The sequence below is a fragment of the Parasteatoda tepidariorum genome, chromosome 9 (assembly GCF_982258835.1).
Source record: "Parasteatoda tepidariorum strain Cologne lab strain chromosome 9, Ptep-v5.0, whole genome shotgun sequence".
NCBI lineage: Eukaryota > Metazoa > Arthropoda > Arachnida > Araneae > Theridiidae > Parasteatoda > Parasteatoda tepidariorum.
In genome coordinates, this window is record NC_141763.1 from 6,149,105 (window position 1) to 6,162,482 (window position 13,378).

General features: G+C 26.6%; 1 long non-coding RNA gene across 13 annotated transcripts in view; it reads left to right on the plus strand.

Annotated features, from left to right (window-relative positions):
* Positions 1–13,378, plus strand: part of LOC147803282 (uncharacterized) — a 44,072-nt gene that overhangs the window by 24,747 nt on the left and 5,947 nt on the right. For 3 of the 13 annotated variants that reach the window (XR_015429006.1, XR_015428997.1, XR_015429007.1), the window contains exons 4-8: positions 638–758; positions 2,636–2,790; positions 6,252–6,344; positions 8,353–8,451; positions 10,426–10,641. This is a non-coding gene — a long non-coding RNA (uncharacterized LOC147803282). The remainder of the gene's footprint in view (positions 1–637; positions 759–2,635; positions 2,791–6,251; positions 6,345–8,352; positions 8,452–10,425; positions 10,642–13,378) is intronic. The other 10 variants (XR_015428999.1, XR_015428998.1, XR_015429004.1 and 7 more) reach the window with 9 other exon arrangements.

The following is a 13,378-nucleotide window of genomic DNA, read 5'->3' on the forward strand; positions in this document are numbered from 1 at the left end:
TTTTGCTTTAAACTATAACTTTTGAAACATTGAACAGCTTTCCTCTAAATATTTTTATGTTCACTTATTTTGGTAGAATGATTCCAAAAATTTTTTTTTCCCAATTCTAAGTAATAGTCTCCTAGTTTTACTAGTTCCTTAGCTTTGTGATTAAATATTTGAGATTAAAGTAGTAAATATGATGTAAGTGCTCATTTTTCCAGACATTTTAGTTATTTAAAATTTCAATAATGTCACTAGGAAATAAAATTTTATATATATACATATATAAATGAATGAGAAAATGTCTGTATGTCTTTGTGTTAAGTTTGTGTGCCAAACGCAATGAAATTTGGCATATTTACAACTCACAGCACTAAGAACGTCACGGTCAGTGTCATAGCATACTATGACAAACTGTTCAAGCGGGTAAGCAAGCGGCAAGTTTCATAATTAATTTGTCTTGCTAGTTGCAGAAAAAGTTACTGTTATAAATGTTTAACTGGCTAATAATAAAACCCAAAAACCATAACATAGTGTGATTCTCCAAAAATGCCTTTTATTTAAAAGTATTTTTGTTCTGAAGGTTATATTTTTGTTCAAATTGTATTTTCATGTATCTGACATTCATTGGTTGAAAACATTTTATGTTTTTCAGCAAGTTTACACCGATTCGCTTCAAACAGATCAGCATTTAAATCCTAGCCCTCCTTCTTCTACCAGTTCCTCTTGTAGGTCAACGTCTTCTTCTGTATCCATACCTCCAGCCAGAATCAGAAGTAAATTATTTATTTATCTATTTTTTTAAATTTAATTCTAAAGGCTTTCTTGAATTTTTGGTGGTCAGCCAACAATTATCTATTCAGAATTCAACTAAATTAAAGAGCACTTTACACTACATTAATTTATACATTTTATGAGATATTAATCATTAACTTTTGTAGAGAAGAAAAGCAAACTCTTTCTTTTTGAAGTAACAAACTTTTTCTGTTCTACCTTATTTTATGACTCATTTTAGTTAATTTTTACGTGAAAGATTTTAACTAAATTTCCTTATGTGCGCAAAATAAAAAGGATAACCCTAAATACCTTTTGATTTAATATTATCGGATCTTCACCTTTTAGGACTCAATCCTAATGGTTCAAGGGGGTGACCTCAAATATGCTGATTAATTAATGCAGGCAATATTTTAAGTCACACACATGAATGTATTTTCTTTGTATAAACATACTTTTCTTTGTTGATGGTTTCGAATTTCAATCCCACAGAATATAGGATCTAACGGTATTGTGGAAAATATATTCTGGATAGCCTTGTCAAGAGACACGTCCAAAGTTTGAACCCCTTACTGTTAATTTTACCTTTTGTCTATTTCACCATCAGTCTGAGAACTTTTCAAGCAAATTGAAAAGTTTTTGCTTATAATTATTAAAAAAAATTTTTTTTAAGGATTCTATCCAAAATACAACTTTTAATATACATTACTTTTTTTTTATTTAATAGTAATAGTCAAAAAACTATTGGACTGTAAGGTATGTAAGTTTTTAAATCATTTTAAAGAATGCAGTTGTATATTTCGAAATGCAAAATTTTAGCAAAATTGTTCGATTAATTTTTGATAAATCAAATTTTGAAAAAGATATATTTTTAAAATTTAATTTCTCTAGAAATTATTCGACTAATTTTGCAAAAAAATTTTATTTCTCCAGGCAAAAATATAGTCTTTAAAATAATGTTAAAATTATATACTGCACAATTCAAATTTTTTTACTACGAAATAAAATAAAAAATAGCAAGTACTCACTAAAAATATTTTTTGCATGGAATTATCTTTGGCTAAACTAAGTAAATAATTATAAGTAAAATTCTTTAATTCGTTTAAACATTTTTCGAGATATGGCAAAATATGTTAAAAGTAAAATTAACGCTAAAGGATTCAAACTATTGAGACCATATTTCCGAAACTGCTGCTACTCCTGTTTTTTCAGTGTCAGAAATTCAAATCCTTCAAAAAGTTTATTCAGAGAAAGTTTGATTTTGTAATTTTAAATGTCGTCTGTACTAATTAATTAGCAATATTTAATATCATCCCCTTAAACAAGTGCGGATTAAGCATATGCGGGGCCCTAGGCCATTAAAATTTTTGCGCACTATGTAAAAAATTAAAATAACATAAACGGCAGCAACTTTCAACCGCTCTCTCACTTTCTCCTCTTTGATAATTTAAAATTATGTAAATTTATTTACCATGAAATTAAAAATGGTTATCAACACGTAATTAGATAAATAAATAAAGGCTATTAAATTCTTTATTTTTCTTTTTACATAGGATTTGTTTGGATAAAGTAAATTTAAATTTATGTTCAAAAAATTTTCTATTATTTTTAAAAAATCCGTGAACTTGTGCCAAATATGTATTTGTGCGAAATACACTTTTTCAAGCGCTTACCTAACTAAACTATGAGGACCATATTTTTGGAATTTTGTGCTACTCCCATATTTTGATTGTCAAAACTCCAAATAAAAAAAATCTCAAAAAAAGAGAGCGAATACTTAGTATATTATTGTGTTTAATTTATATTTTTCTTACTTCTCAAATGATTTAGCCTCTCTGCGTTTGTTAGAAATTCTAATAAGAAGTAAAACTTTTTACAGGGGCTAGAATAACCTGACTTGCCATGCTGAACAGTTTCCCTTTCTCCGCCAAACTGTCTCAACGTCAAAAGGATGGTAAACGTCCAGTGTCTTCTAGAATACGAGATTTAGAACCCTCACAAGACTCTGCCTTCCCTGCCCTACCCCCAGAACTGGTGACTTTTCGAATTTTATTTATTTTCTTTTTTAAAACTCCCAATAGCTCAAGTAATTTTTTTTTTTTAGTTCATCAAGCTGAATCAAAAAATAGATTTGATTTCTTAAATTACTTACATTTTAATTTTTTAGATAAATTAAACATAAACAACTTTTAATAAAACTAGATCTACTTTCGCTCTGAACACTTCATATATTTTTATATTTCTAAGCATCAGATTTTTTTTCCTTATCATATACATTTAATTGTTTTATAAAGAATCTGGCAATGCTTGATTGGCACCTCTGGTACTGATTAAAAACCCGTAAGTTTAATATATGTTGTCTGCAGTGTGAATTTCGTCAAGGAATTAAACTTCTTTTTTTTTCAATTTATAAATAGCATGTTTTTAAAAATGATTTCTCGTCTAAATTCATTTATTTTTCATTTGGCAAAATTGGTACTCTGTCTTTAGATTTCATTTAAGTTTTGAGTTGAATTAAAAAATAATAGCTGCTATAATTTGTTTAGTAATTAGTTTGTAGTCATTAAATCATATTAAACTTTTTTTAATAATATTAAGAATTTTAATTGCATTATTGTTAAGTAATATTGAATATTATTTGTACATTTTAGAGTTCAGATCCTTAAACGTGATAAGAATCTAAAATAAAAAATCTTATTGAAGTAAAATTTATAATATTTAATGTATATCTTTTAAACAAAATCTGATTTTTATGTTCCCTGATAAAAATCTCCAATGTTTCGTTCAGGGCTGCTACAACCCTAAACACAAAATTACCTGGTATAGTTTTTTGCATAACAAATTAATTAGTTGTTTGCTAAAACTACTTTGGCAGAGAGACCTAAACTAAAAATTTTGTTAATGAAAAGTAAAGTTCTTTATATAGCATTTATATATCATAAGTCGGGTTGATTTTGGTTAGTTAGTTTAAAATGGTTTGCATTAATTAAATAATATTAGCCATTTTATTATAACTGGTATTAAAAATTTTAGTGTAGTTTTATTGTTAAATGGTATTTAGTGTTTATAAATCTTATTAAAATTTTAATCATTAAACAGAAAAAGAATTTAAAAAAAATTCTGATTGAAATAAAATATTACACTGTTGAATCTGTATCTCTTAAACAAAACATGATTTTAACACTGTTAAAATGCTGCACTGTGTAAGTTAATTATTTTTTTTTTTTGTTGCTGTTGTTGCTAAAATTACTAATGCAGAAAAATATTAAATACTAATTTTGTTAATTTGTATAACAGAACAGGAAATCTTAACAGATAGTTTATGTTTTCTCAGAATTACAAAGAAGCTTCAAAAACCTTTTTTTTTTTTTTTCAAAATAGATTAAAATAATTGTAAAATTTGCCTCATTGATTTAAATTTTTTCTGAAACTCGAAAAAAATTTTTTTTGTTCATTATATATTTGATTACTTGATTATTTATTTCATTATTTATTTGATTACTTGATTATTTATTTCGTTATTTATTTGATTTACTGATTAAACAAAATATTTTTAGTCATAAAAATTTAATTTTTGAATGATCAAAATGTAAATATAAAAATTTGAAATGCAAAGTGTCAAAGTGAAGTGTACATTGATGTACACTTCCATGCAGTTGTAAAATTAGACTGAATATTTTTGTTCAAATTTGTAAAAGAGGGTTTTTAAGTGACTTTTAAATTTTCTCTTTTATAGCATATTTTATTTTCATTATTTCAAAAAAGGTGCCAATTAGTTTAAAATTATAAATTTTTGCCTATTTTGATATTACCTTTTGCTCTGTATATTTTCAATTAGCCAGTATTAGGCTTAAACAAACATAACATATCTTCATGGTACTAGTGTAGACAAATGGTGGTATGGGTAATGTGGACAATGATTCTGTTCAACTTCCAATGGAATAAATGTTTATTGGTTAAATATATAATTCATTTGGTGCTATGCATTTCCTAAATCAAAATGATTTTGTAAAATAATATACCTTTACAATTAATAATTTCAATATTTAGCACACGACCTTTAGATTAATTCATCCCTTAAAAGTTTTAAGAAAATTTAAAGATGATGTTTTATCAAGTTTGATAAAAGACTACCATTCAATATAGATAAAATAAAGAATTTTTGCCATACATTAAATTAAAACAACAAATGGTTCTCTTTTGCCAGTGGTTTTCATTACCCCAGTGAGGGAAATATCACTAAACTATGCGCTCCTCGTGTTATCCATTCAAACCATTTCATCATCAAGTTAAAATTATGGTTATTAAAACTGATTCAATTTTAAGTTGATTCAATGCTATCAAATAAATCAAATTGAATAGTAATTTTTAATGCATTGATTTTGTCTAAAATGTCTTTTTCAGTTAAGTGAAATGCCCTCCAATAAGGCTTAGATTGTAATTGATTTCATTTTTGCTTTAGATATACCATTCTGAGTTATGATAAATGACTACTTAATAAATTATCAAATTTGTCACTGCACCTTAACTTGTCCACATTAGTCTGGTGCAGTAGAGCTAGCGAGGAAAAAACAATTAGTACGCAAAACTTAAACAACTTTGTAATTCTAGATATAAACCAGAACACAGGTTCAGATTATTATTGAAAAAAATTCTTAACTAGTTAAAAACTATATTTAAAAAGATTGTTTGATGAATTTGTAAGAAATGTAACCCCTATCTCTCCAAAACGAACCACCAGAAGGGAACTAGTGTATGTTACTACATATAACCGAACCCTCAGCTTTTTTTCTCTTCTCATTGGCACGGCAACCCAGCATGGGCCTTGGCCTTTTCAACAAGCCTATGCCAAGACATTCTTCCCTTAGCCAAGGTTCTCCAGTTTCTTTAAAACTTCTAGGTCCTTTTCAAGGCAGTCTAAAAATCTTAGGTTTGGCCATCCTCTTTTTCTTGTACCTGTTGGCCTGGCACTGAAAACTTTTTTAGTTGTCCAGCCATCCTCCATTTTTATAATGTGGCCTGCCCATTTAATCCTTTGAATTTTCATAAATTTAATGACATCAGGTTCCTTATATGCTTTGTAAAGTTCTGTGTTTGATCTTCTAAACCAGGTATTGTTTCTACTTATTCCACCAAAAATGCTTCGCAGTATTTTTCAATTCTCAAATCTAGCTATCATATTTTCATCTTCACTTGTCATTGTCCAGGTCTCACATGAGTATGTAAGCACTGATCGTATAAGACATTTATAGAGTAACACTTTTGTTTTTCTTTTTATCAGGCTTGACTTAAGATATTTTCTTAGACCATAAAGACACTTATTGGCCATCATGATTCTCGTGTGTATTTCTTGTGTAGTGTCGTTTTTGTTATTAATCTTAGACCCCAAATAGGTGAAGCTATAGCCCTCAGCTTTACCCTCCTATAAAATATATCACCTTAAAAAGTTCATTAATAATGTTTGAGTTGTAAACTAAAAATGTTTATGTTTTCAGAACAATTTGGACACTCCTCTGAGAACATTGATACTTCTTCTGGCGTTCCCTTTTTATGATCATGATTCTGAAATGGTGTATGTTGTTGGAAAGGTCAAATATTTTCTTGTTCTTTCTTTTAATGTCTCAAACAAAATAATGCTTTTTAATGAATAACAGGGTTCGTACAGACTTCTTATACTCCTTAGAAACTCCTTGGAAATGAAAAAGTCTCCAAGGAGTACTCGGAACTACTTAGATATCAAAATTAGTCCTTAGAAACTCCTTAGATTATTGTGTTGCATAGATGAACTTACTAAGTCCACTGATTAATTTGCTGTTCAAGCAGGATAACAAAATGATATAACTAAGCTGTCAAAATCTAATAGTTTAAGAAAAACTTACCTAATAAGAAAGGAAAAATTTAATTGTTAGAGTTAGAAGAAAAAAATAACAGCAAATAATTTTAATTTTACATGTTACAGGCAAACTTAATTAATAATTTACTGTGATTTTTTTTTTGTTGTTTTTTTTTTGTTTTAAATGCCTTAGATTTTGTTATGTATTCAAATTTAAAAATATAAGATTGGTAGGTTTTTATGTTAATCTTTAACATCTGTTCTAAATTTTTTTCTTTGGCTGTCACAAAGACAGAACAACTGTTAGTTCACGATTTGAGTATTCTTAGCCTGCACTCTTTATGCTAATTATGAAAATGGTTCAAAATGTCAATAGGGAGAAGAGTCACAGTTAATGGAAATATAAAGCATTTGTAATCTAATTTTTTAATATTTGAAAAATTACTATGAGATTGCATTAAAATTTGTAAAGTTTGCAGAACTTTACAAATTTTAAGAATTATTCTTTGATTTTTTATAATTTTCTTGTAGGTAGAAAAATCTGGCCAAATTAAAAGCTTTTTAAAAAAAGTTTAAGATTCTTTTTTTCTTCTTTTTGAATATTTAAACTTTTTTTTGTAAAACATTGACATTTATTTACAGCAAGATAATCTCTCTCTCTTTATAAATATATCTACACACAGTGATCAAAATAAAAAACGAACCACCCTGAATAATTTTTGATTTGATAATCAGATCTTCACATTCTGGGGGTTAATCTTAATGGTTCAAAAAAGTGATCTCAATTATGCCAATTAATTTGTGCAAATGATGTTTAAAATTATTAAATTAGACACAAAAATGTACTTTCTCTAAATAAACATATCTTTTTCGATGGATTAAAATTTCTGTCTTCCAAACTGCAATATGGGAAATATGGTCCCACTAGTTTGTCGGGTGAGCGCCCCAAAGTTTTAACCCCTTAATATTTTACCTTTTGCTTACTTTGCCATATCTGGAGAAAGTTTTAAGCAAAAAAAGAAAAAAATTTGCTCACAATTATGAAGTTCATTTAGCCGCCGTAGAGTGTTTATTAATTTTTACTATTTTATTTAATAATGCTATTTTATTTAATAATCGAAAAAAAATTTAACATTAAGACATACAATTTTTTTTATTGTTTTTAAGAATGTATTTTTGAATTGCAAATTACAACATTTGAGAAAAATTGGTCAAATGGCTCCTAAGAAATCGAATTTTAAAAATACAAAATTTTCAAAGGATGATTTCTCAGAAAACATTTGACCGATTTCACTCAAATTGTATAGTTTACCTTTTAAAATAATGCAAATAACTGTATACCTTACAATTCATAATTTTTTGACTATAATATGAAGTAATAAAAAGTTCTGAATACTCGCTAAAATTAATTTTTTGCATGGAATTATCTGTGTCTAAACGGATTTTGTAATTGCATCCAATAATTTTTTTTAATTTGCACAACAATTTCTGTTTCTATGGGGAAATATGCAAAAAGTGAAATTAACATTAGGATCCAAGCTTTAATGACCATATTTCCCAGATAGCGAGAAATATTCCCCTTTATTTTGGGGGTAAGTAATTTGAATTCGTCCTGTCATGATGTATTATTGTAATTGTTGCTTAACTTGTTGGTACTTCTTGATTTTTCACACTAAGTAACAAAAATATATCATAACTGGTTTTATATATTTACTTATATATTACATTCAAAATTTATTTTTAATTAGTCTGAACAATTTCAGGAAGATTTGTTCCTGACACTGCTACTGTTCCTACTCCATCACTTACAGCTAGAGAATGGCTGAATGGGAAAAACAGAAATCCTATTGTTATCTGTGAAGGTAAATTAATAGTCATTATATGCTTTGTTGTAACTCCAGATAAAAAAAAAATTTAAAATGCATAGTTGCCAACTTTCATGAAAAGATTGGAAAATTCAAATTTTTTTTTTCATTTTTTTAATTTTTTTAAAAAAAATATTACTGCAAATACTATGTTATATTTTCATTCTGTTGAGTTTTAGTAAATGTTTTAACTGTGATTTGTTATTTAATCAAGCATTTGGATAAATTTTTGAAGCAACAAACTAAAAATTCCACTTTATTAGACTAAGTAAATTTTTGTTGTTTCTTCTAAGAGAAAATTGTCTGCGTCTATGCTGTGTATATGAATTCTTAGCGCTGTTAGAATTTTAATATTGTCAGAATTTTGGATTACTTTGAAACATTTTTGAACTCACTTTTGGTTTACTTTGAAATAACAAGGAAAAGCCCCTAGCTACTCCAAAATGTTTCTTTTTATCTCATATATTGTGCCATATGAAAAATCTTTTTTTTTGTAATTTTGTAAGAAAAAAACATGATAAAACCTGCAAAAGTAAACTCATTGAATTATACTTATATATAGGTATTTTGTGTGAAGAAATATAAATTGATTTTTCAAAACGCAAGAAACATTTTTAACAAATCTATAAATCATAATCTCTATATATCTTCAGTTTCATTGAAGATATTTAGAGATATCACTATTGACAAAAAATATCTAGATTCATAATTGTAAATATTTTGTAATTTCAAAAATGTATTTTCAAAATGTTTCAAAGTACTCAGTCACTTTTTCAATGATAATATGATAAAACAAAGAAAACTAATGAACTTTTCTGGAACACAATTAATTAACTTTAAAAAGAAACATCTATGTAAATAGAATGTTGATTTCTCTCTGTTTATTAGTTATGGATTAAAAGCATGTGTAATGAAATATTCTTGCTGCATTTTGTGTTTTTTTAAGTCTGAAAATTTATACATTATTTAAAAAGTTGTGCTATTTTTAAATATATATATATATTTTTATCAGAAATAAAAATGGTATAAACATGATAAGATATGTACTAAAAAAGTAGTATTATCTAGTAACATATTTTTAAATTAATGAAAGTTATAAAAAAATTAATTATGTATATAAGAAGCTCATTCTGTTTTATTTTATCCATAACAATGTTGATACATTTAAAATAATAAGTTTTTTTATTTATTTTTATTGCAAAAGCACTTGAAGTCAAGTGCTTTTAAAATAATAAGTTAATTGTGTGATTAGATTAATTGCCTTAGAACCAGTTGTCCTAGAATTTCTGATTCTAAGTGAGCTTTAATGGTGTCAAACTTTCCCAGTTTTACTTTCTAGACGATAATCTCCATTTCATTCCTGTTGGTAAATTAAAAATTATGTGCATTATATATAATATGAAGTGGATTGTTTCGTTTTGATTATACATTTATTAGGTAAAGATTAATAAAATAAATAAACTATATACATGAAGAAAATTATAGAGGTTGCTGCAATCGCAGTAAACAGTGAAAAACGGTTCATGTAACAGTAAACAGTTTATGAGAGAACTTTCAAAGTTGAACTTGAATGATGCTTGATTCTCTCACAGCGATGCAAAGTGGAAGTGAGGGCAATGATAAGGGTAAAAGACGTAAGCATACATTTTTGATATCTAACATATTTAAGGGAAAAGTCCCAAAATTCTTAATTAACCGTCTATTTTTTTTCTGTAGAATTATCTATTTTAGTCAGCCTTTGCTCTGCAGCACTTCAGGTAGACAGCTCTGTGCTCTTTATGCCGTTATTATAATTATTTCTTTCTTCAATAAATTTGTTAAGTTAATCGTTGTCTTTTTTTCTTCTTCCTCCTTTGCTCTACAAATCAAGCCCTCCACGTTTTCATTTCAATAATTGTGGCCATAACATGTGAATGAAAAACTTAGAAATAATTTTGTTTTGTTTTTAAATTGAATTTTTTTTTATGTTAGGAAATATTATAGACTGGAGCCAGAACCAATAATTTGGTGGTTTATAACTCGGATCGTCAGTACTTAGTAACTGCTGACAGAAACAATAAGAGAAGCTTAGAAGATAACATTTCAGAAGATAACAACGTTGATAACCAAGATCTGAAAAAAAAGGGCAATTTTATTATTTTCAGAGTTTTATTTAATGTAAAGAATTGATCATAAACTTGAACTTCAGTGAGTATAAATAACTAAATTCAAAAGTTCTGTATTTATCTCTACAAGTAAATTTTATTAGTAATTATCTTATAAATGAATGCATAACACACAAGGGAAAATAGATTCTGAATGGCATTTAAAAGTTAATGATTTTTTTTAAGCGTTTAAAGGCGGAGGGAATTATGAATAATCCTGTATATATATATATATATATATATATATATATATATATATATATATATATATATACAGGATTATTCATAATTCCCTCCGCCTTTAAACGCCATTTTTCTTTACTACAACTGTCTTCAGTGGTGCATGTTACTGACATCTACCGGCAACTGCTTAAATTAAAACTTGGATACTTTCGGAATAATTTCATATGTTCTCTTTTGCCATATTCGTCTCCGTTTTTTTACTATAACACTTCGAAACCCCCAGAGGAAATTATAAATAACCCTGTATATTACTAACATATATTTGTTAATAAAAATTTTTTTTTGAAATAATTGAATGCTGGACATTTTTAACTCCTTATAAATGTATAATTTTTGTACTCTTAAAATCGCTAATTGTCACAATAGCAGATTTATATTAATATGTTAGCTCGTTAAAGCTTTTAACTGTATTCATAATTCCATATTTTAAAAAAAAAATAGTTTCTGATATGGAATTTACTCAAAAGTTTGAAAAATATCTGCTATAAAGAATGATATTATACAATTGAAATGTTTTACATCTTTATCAAAATAATTGAAATTATGCATCCCACTCTACTTATACATAATAAAAACTGAATTAATAATTTTAGTGATTCAAATAATTTGAGTACAAAATAAATGATTTCTGCATGAGATATGCCCATATTTTAAAAGTAACTTAAGTATCTATTATTTCAGATATCTTTTATGTATTTTTGCATAAATATCATTTCTGAATATAATAGAAATCTTCAACAATACAGATTCTTTTATGTTTTTTTAAAATTATTATATTTTTTTATAATATATATTATGTGTATATTTGATAAATTAGTAAACCCAAACCAATTTAAATAATTACCATTTTAAAAGAATTTAGTTTTAAAACTGATGCTGTTCATCTTTGGCAATTTCAATATCGTTTTATTATTTTGTTTGCCAAATAAGCTTGCTATAAGCAAGTCAGTAATCACAATATTGTAATTTTCTGTGTATGAAACTTATATTTAACATTCCAATAAAATATAGAAATTTCCTGAATTTTAATATTTACATTGAAAAAAGTATAGATGTCAAATTCAAAGTTTTTTTTAAAAAAAAGTTTCTGTGGGTGAAAATATTTCTTGAAATAATATAAATCAAATATTTATTTATAAGTATGAGATATAAATTATTATTTTTTTTTTTTTGTAAAAATTATCAAGAGAAAAAATGTGCTTAGAACTTACAATAATGTAATTTGATTATAGGTGAAAATGTTATATACTGTTTTATTTTTCACTTTTCAAACACTGATATTGAATATCAGTGTTCCATATTAAAAAAATACTTTGTTTCTGATATGGAATTTACTTAAAAGTTTGCAAAGCAAAAGGATTATTCTTTTACGATTCTCCATTTCAAGCAACAGATATATGAAAGTATTTTGATTTGATATAAGTCTAGAAAAGTTAATCGTTGTATGAGTGAGACATTTTAAAATGTACTATGAATCCTCGGATTTCTCATTTCTCATGAGATCATTCTTTAATAGATATGGGAAAATAATGAATGCGAGCCACCATAAAAAACTCTAAATAATTACTTAATTAAATAAATTTACTATAAATATAAAAAATTTAAATTTAAAAATTATATGCTTTACAATGCAAAAAAATTATAAATGCATTTATTTATTTAAAATGCTTGACCGTAACAAATTGCTGTCAATTTTCCGTAAGTTTTTTGCATCATTGTTTCAAAGGGTTTGAGGTCTTCCAGGATTACAACAGTCCTTAAAAGTCCTTAAAAACTGCTTATTTTTTATTTTGAAAAGTAAGGGCCCTTAAAAGTACTTAATTTTGGTGCAAGGTTTTTAAAAGTCCTTTATTTTTTTCAGCATCACTATAGTTGATAGGAACAATTTTTCAGTTCAATTTTTTCAAAATGTTGTTCTTTAGATCGTCACTTAGAATTAGACCTTGCATCCAGGATAAAACATTTATGAGACCAAAATTAATGTGTTTGGGGGGGGGGCTACAAGCAAAGGAAAAGAAAGCATGTCTTTACATTAATATATTGTTTCTTTCATTAATATGTTCTGCCCTTTGCCTAGAATAATACTCTATGAGGAGAGTGACACTTTCTAAAAGAAAAGAATAATGCAGAGAAGGGGGATAGTGCACATGGATGAGGTAGGGCTTTTTTTTTGGGGGGGGGCAGTTTTAAGGTACCTAAATAGAAGACCCACACTTCGAAATTGACAGAATTTAAGAAATTCAGTTATATTGTTACTGCATATGCTTATAGGAATTAAGTAAAATGCTATGAGCAGAAGCATCAGAAAGTATTTTTGAACTAGAATCCATAACAAAAACTATTTCCTGAAATCTTGAAGAATTAAATAAATTTGTATAATTTTTCAATATGTAATAACTGTAAATTTATAGAAAGCAGTAACATTTTTTTTAAAATTCATGATTCTACTGAAAATTAAACCAATCTGTAATAAACAGGGTTTAAAGAATCCCAACCCACCTAGGTTTTTCATCAAAATCCTGGTTAATTGGCTTTTT